The sequence below is a fragment of the Mastomys coucha genome, unplaced genomic scaffold (genome assembly GCF_008632895.1).
Source record: "Mastomys coucha isolate ucsf_1 unplaced genomic scaffold, UCSF_Mcou_1 pScaffold15, whole genome shotgun sequence".
Taxonomy (NCBI): Eukaryota; Metazoa; Chordata; class Mammalia; order Rodentia; family Muridae; genus Mastomys; species Mastomys coucha.
This window is the reverse complement of record NW_022196897.1, coordinates 42,910,100-42,917,074: the sequence shown is the minus strand read 5'-3', so window position 1 is coordinate 42,917,074 and position 6,975 is coordinate 42,910,100.

Here is a 6,975-nt window from a genome sequence, read left to right as displayed (position 1 = left end):
TCGAAAAATTCTACCAGAGAACTTCTACAGCTACTAAACAACTTCAGCAAAGTGGCTGGATATAAAATTAACTCAAATAAATCTGTAGCCTTCCTTTATTCAAATGATAATTGGACTGAGAAATAAATTACAGAAACAACACCCTTCACAATTGTCACAAATAATATAAAAGATTTCAGAGTAACTCTAGCTAAACAAGTGAATGACAAGAACATCAAGTCTTTCTTAGAAAGAAACTGAAGAAGACCTCAGAAAATGGAGAGATCTCCCATGTTCATGAGATTGTAGAGTTAACATAGTAAAAATAATGGACATCTTACAAAAAGCAATCTACAGATTCAATGCAACCCCCATCAAAATTCCAACACAATTCTTCCAAGACATGGAAAGAACAATTCTCAAATGTTTAAAGTCCTTACTCATCAGGGAAAGGCAAATCAAAATTGCCCTGACATTCCACCTTACTCCAATCAGAATGGCTAAGATAAAAACCTCAGGAAACAGTACATGTGGGCCAGGATGTGTCGAAAAAGGAACACTCTTCCATTGCTGGTGAGTACAACTACTTTGTAAATCAATCTGGAAGTTCCTCTGAAAATTAGAAACAGGTCTACATCAAATCCCAGCTATACCACACTTGGGCATATACCCAAATGATACCCCACCATACCACAGGGGCAAGTGTTCCACCAAGTTCATAGTGGCCTTATTTGTGATAGCCAGAAGCTGGAAACAACCCAGATATCCCAAAATAGAAGAATGAATATAGAAAGTGTGGTTGATTTTCACAATGAAATACTTCTCAGCTATTAAGAACGAGAACATTATGAGTTTTGCAGGCAAATGGATGGAACTAGAAAACCCAGATTCAAAAGGATATGCATGGAGTATACTCTATGATAAGTGGATATTGGAGAAAAAAGTACAGAATACCCTGTTTACAACCAACATACTATAAGAAATTTAACTAGAAGGAAGGCCTAAGTGAGAATGCTTCAATCCCACTTAGAAGGGGCAACAAAATAATCATGCGGCCCCCCGCAAGGGGGAGGGAGGGATCTGAATGGGAGAGGAGGGCAATAGAGGAGGAAAATTAGGCATGGGTGGGAGCAAAACAGGAAAGAAGCCTAGAAGACCAGGAGAATTAATATAAATATGCAGTCTCTGGGGGGTGTGTTATGGGAGTGATCTTTTAGAATGTACCAGAGACCTAGGATGTCATAGGACTCAATGGGGGTGACCTCAGGCAAGACCTTGGAAACGCAACCTAAAGAGACCATGTCCAGTAGATAGAAAGGGTCCTAAGTGGAGGGACTGGGTTACCAACTCACTGTGAAATTTTCTCACCCAGAATTGTTCTTGTCTAAATAAATGCAGAGACAAAATGGAGTAGGGACTGGAAGAAAGGTTATACGGTGACCAGCCCAACTTGGGATCTATCTTATAGGTGACAAAACCTGGCACCATTACTGATGCTATGATGTGTTTACAGACAGGAGCCTAGCATCACTGTCCTCTGAGAGGCTCTACCAGCAGCTGATTGAGACAGATGCTGATGCCCACAGCTAGGCATTGTACTGAGGTTGGGACCCCTATGTAAGAGTTAGGGAAAGGTCTGAAGGAACTGAAGGGATTGAGAACTCTGTAGAAAGACCAAGAATCCCAACTAGCCCATGCCCAGCTCTCATAAAGTAATCCACAAACCAAAGAGCATGCATGGGCTGCTCTGCAGCCCCAGGCTCATATGTAGCAGGACAGCCTTGTGTGACCTGAGTTGGAGAAGATGTCCCCCCAATCCTGTAGAGACTTTGAGCCTCTGAAAAAGGTGATAGTGGGAGGTGGGCAAAAGTGAGAAGGGATAGAATGAACTGTGCAGGGGGGGACGGGTGGGGAAACATCTGGAATGTGAATTAAAAATTTAAAAAAAAAAAGGCAGAACCTGTGAAATTTGGCTTTGCTGCTCAGCAGGGGCTTTTCCACCCTAAGCAGTCAACCTCTAGTGATTTATTGCTCCTTGTAGTGTGCCTGACTCAGAGACCACATCCCTAGGAATAAGAGTGTGTTCCATAAAGTGCTTGCTTGCGCCTTACACCTGAGACTTTCCTCAGGCTCTAAACTTGGACATACAAGTGCTTAAGTTGGACACCATTTAAAACTGGACTTTCTTTAAGACAACCAGCTCCTGAATAATGACTGGGAGAATTATATTTATTTATGAATGTGTAGACCTTATAGCTAGGCTTATTTTCAACTAGCTCATAACTTAATTAAACTGTTTATACTGATCGGATTTCTGCTATGTGGCTCGTTAGTTACCTATCTTTCAGTCCTGGCCTGCTGCTGCTTATGCTTCTGGCAGACAAAAATCCCAGAATTAATTTCTCTGCTACAAAGTCATGCCTATCCTCTCTTGTCTAGCCATTGGCTGTTTAGCTTCTAATTTAACCAATCCGAGAATGTCTTTGGCAGGTGAGGAAGGACAAAGAGGCATCGTACAAAAAATTCTGCCAACACTGTGCTGTCTGATTTTCTCATAGTCTTGTACATGTTCCAACACTTCTGGAGAGAAGAAAGGAATATTTATTGAGGGAATAAGGATTGGTAACATAAATAATAGTATTTTGTTTTGTCAAGAAGACAGTAGCTATTAGGACTACATAAGTGTATTGCTCAAGAACTCTATAATGGTACAGACAAGTCCTGTACTAAAGATTTCATAGTCTCTGAGCCAGGAACACAGACAGCCTTAAGGCAGATGCCACTTGCACTTTTTATCAATTATGTTCATGTTGGAAAAGTCATTCACATTTTCTTCCCATCTTCCGAATACACCCAAAATAAAATACAAATAACAACAAACATATATTTGCTTAGATAATACACTAGAAAAAAAATCCCATATTGCACCCTGAAAGTTTGCCAATAATAAAAATGTATGCAATGACATATGCCATCATTGTTACATCTGAAAACACTGGAGATAAACAAGGGTTTTTACCTCTTTATTATATTTTCAAGAAGGAATAGAATTTTAAAACGTAGAAATTTGATCTATATGCATAACTACATTTGATAATGTTACAGTTTCTAAAATGCTTATGTTTATAAAGACCTTATACACTGCTTTTCTGAATATTTAATGTTATTGGGTTCTCAAATATAATATATTTTCTAAGCAGAAACACTTAAAATATTAATCTATAAAAGTAGACCAAAACAAATTACTTAGAGAATGAACTTGATAAACAGCCCATTTGCAGTTTTAAAATTTTAATTTTGTCATGCATGATAGCAAATCTCTGTGGTAGTAAATGCGACTTTAAGAGGTACTTTTGCAAACTTCCTTACAAGTGACTATTAAAATTTATAGACCTGATTAAGGTGTATAAGCACATCGTGGTGCTTATTCCTAGCTTGGAAGTGATAGTACAAAAAAGGTAAATTCTAGGACTGTATGACCACATAAACTTTCTGAAGAATCTTCTCCTATGCCCAGAGAATCAAGAATGCAAGCCCAAGGGGAAGGAAGTGCAGGAAATCCCTGGTTTTCAGGTTCTATTATTTTCCTCCTCACACATCAAGGAGACTAAATGCTTTGTCCTTACTGCTGTGGATACATCAGTATCAGCCACTGCCTGCTATGTGACCTTAACATTTAGAGGAAATTAAATGTGCAGTCCAGAAGAGCTGAGGTTCCCTGCTGTCTTGTGTGAGAGAAAAGCCTGTGCAATTTGTTTCTGTCTTCTATTAAGCAGTTTGCTCTAAGATGACAGTTCAGAGATACATGCTGTTTCCAGAGCACTGAGATTTAAGCTCTGTGTAACAGGGTAGGTCCTCGTGAACCAAGCTGAGGAGTCTGCAAGTAGGTAGCCAAAGAAGTAATGAGGCTTCCATGTAGACTCAGAGATCACCTTATTTTCCACAAGGGCAGGATCTGTAAATGTGCAGGGCAGTCACATCTACAGAAAGAAAATTTGCTCTTAGTTTATCCATGATGAATACTTAAGGAAAGTATTGGCGAAAGACAAGGTTTCCAAACTCCCCTTTCTTCTATAAAGTCATATTTATCCTGATTCTGTTTTTTGAAAGATGGGAATAAAATACAAGAAGAGTAAAGATATTATTAATAAATATATTTTAAATTTTTTGAAAATTTATTCCTTAAACAAAGTGCTTTCTTTATGTTTATTATTTTAACAAGTATGTGAATTGGTGGTTTCATTATGATATATTGATATATTGTTTGTCTTGATCATTGTCTCTCACCCCAACTACTCTCCCCATCTCACCATTTGTCCCATACTGATTTCTTCTTCTTCCTACCAGTCCTGTCTCAGATTTTGTGTCATATAGAATGTATTGCCTGCTTTTTTCCTACTACCACTCTCTTAAGTCTTAAGAATTCTTTCTCATTTCATGAGTTTTTCTAGAGGACTAATATCAAAAATATATAAAGAACTCAAGAAGCTAACCACCAAAAAAACCAAACAGCCAAATCAAAAAGTGGCGTATAGAACTGAACCGAGAATTCACAACAGAGGAATCTCAAAAGGCTGAGAAGCACCTAAATAAATATTCAAAGTCCTTAGTGATCAGAGAAATGCAGATCAAAATGACCTTGATATTCCACCTTACACTATCAAAATGCCTAAGATCAAAACCTTGGGCAACAGTATTTGTTGGCAAGGATGTGGAGAAAGAGGAACATGCCTTCATTGCTGGTGGGATTGCAAACTGATATAACCACTCTGGAAATCAATCTGGAAGTTCCTCATAAAATTGGAAATAGATCTACCTAAAGAAGACCGAGTAATACCACTCTTGGGAATATGCCCCCAAATTCCCCACCATGCCACAGGGGTACATGTTCTACTATGTTCATAACAGCCTTATTTGTGATAACCAGAAGGTGGAAACAACCTAGGTGTCACAAGACAGAAGAATGGATACAGAAAATGTGATTCATTTATACAATAGAATACTCAGCTATTAATAATAAGGACATCCTGAGTTCTGCAGACAAGTGGATAGAACTAGAAAATATCATCCTGAGTGAGGTAACTCAGACCCAAAATGACATACATGGTATGTATCACTAATAAGTAGATACAAGCTCCCCTCCAAAAGTACAGAATACCCAAGGTACAGTTCACAGAACTCAAAAAGTTCAACAAGTTGACAGGCCCAAGTGAGGACACCTCAACCCTACTTCGGAGGAAAAAAAAGCAGTCACAAGGGAGGAAAGTAGGGAGGGATATAAGAGGGAAAGTAGACAGGAAGAAGGAAGAGGGGAACCTGATTCGGTATTGGGTGAGAGAAAAGGACTGAAGACCTAAGGGCCAGCAGAAAGAATGGAAAAAAGCAACCTTAGGATTGGTAGGTTGTTGGGGGAACCTCCAGAATGTACCAGAGACAAGGACTTGAGAGACTTTCAGAACTCTAAGGTATGGACCTTAGTTGAAATGTCCTACAGTAGGGAGAAGAATTCATAGAGCCCACCTCCAGCAGAAAGACAGGACATCAAGCGAGGGATGGTGTTGCCATCCCACAATCAAAACTCTGGCCCATAATTATTCCTGACTGAAAGAACTTCAGGGAAAGAAATGGAGAGGAGCCTGAGGAAAAGAAGGTCCAGCAACAGACCCAAAGTAGGATCCAGCTCAAGAGGAAGCCCCAAGGCCTGACACTGTTACTGAGGCTGTGGAGCGCTGACAAAAAAGGACCCTATCATGACTGTCCTCTGAAAGACCCAACAAGCAGCTGAAAGAGGCAGATGTAGATGTTTGCAACCAACCAATGGACAGAACCTGCTGAACCCTGTGGTTCAATTAGGGAAAAGCTGAAAGAAGTCGAGGAGGAGGACAACCCTGAAGGTGGACCAGCAGTCTCAGTTAACCTGGACCTTCGCGATCTCTGAAAAACTGGACCAAAAATCAGGCAGTGTACACCAGCTGATATGAGGCCCCAAACACATATACAGCAGAGGATTGCCGGGTCTGGGTTCAGTCAGAGAAGATGCACCTAACCCTCTGACTGGGGGCCCCAGGTAATTTAGAGGTTTGATGAATTGGGTGGTGAGTAGTGGGGACATCCTCCTGGAGACAAGGGGACAGGGAAGAATTCTGGGTTGTGGAATAGTCAGAAGGAGGACCAGGAGGGGAAAAAAAATCTGGAGTGTAAATAAATAAATAAATAAAAGAAAATACAGAATATTTTCAACAAATTTCTAAGTATAATTCTATATAGTCTTTAAGTGATTAAAGTCAATCCATATCTCACAAATAGTTCATCTAGAATAGTACTATAAATATTGTAAATATTACCACTGACATACCATTAGAATAAAATGCTAGAAAAAAAGAGTATTTGTGTACTTGGTTTGGTAATGAGTTCTTAACAGTCTGAACAAAATAAGAATTTGAATTTTTTCTATAACAACTCTTATTCTGCTAAAGATTAAAATTGGGCAAATAATCTATAGATAAATATATATAATGTATGTAGATGTTATATATTATATGTGACATGTACATTATGTTAAATATAATATATGATCATATTTTATTTTGTGTATAATATGTATTATATACAATATATTATATATTTTCTACATATCACATATTATAGATAAATTTTCTACCTCTCTCTTTATATATGAATTTTAAAACTATACACTTAACAACTTATATCAAGAATACAAAACTCAAATTCATCAATAAAAAGTATTTTTTCTTTTATTGAAAATAGATGTTTTTCTCATACAATATATCCTAATTATAGTTGTCCCTGCTTCTGAATTCACTAACTTTTCATCTCTCATTATAAACAGACTTCTAAGAGATAACATGTCAAAATAAAATATAATAAGGTAAAGCAAAGACTATCACATTAAAGCTGGACACATCAAACCAAAGGAGACAAAAGAGTCCCAAGGTCAGTGTCAGAAACATACTTGTTCTCACAGTCAGGAGTCCC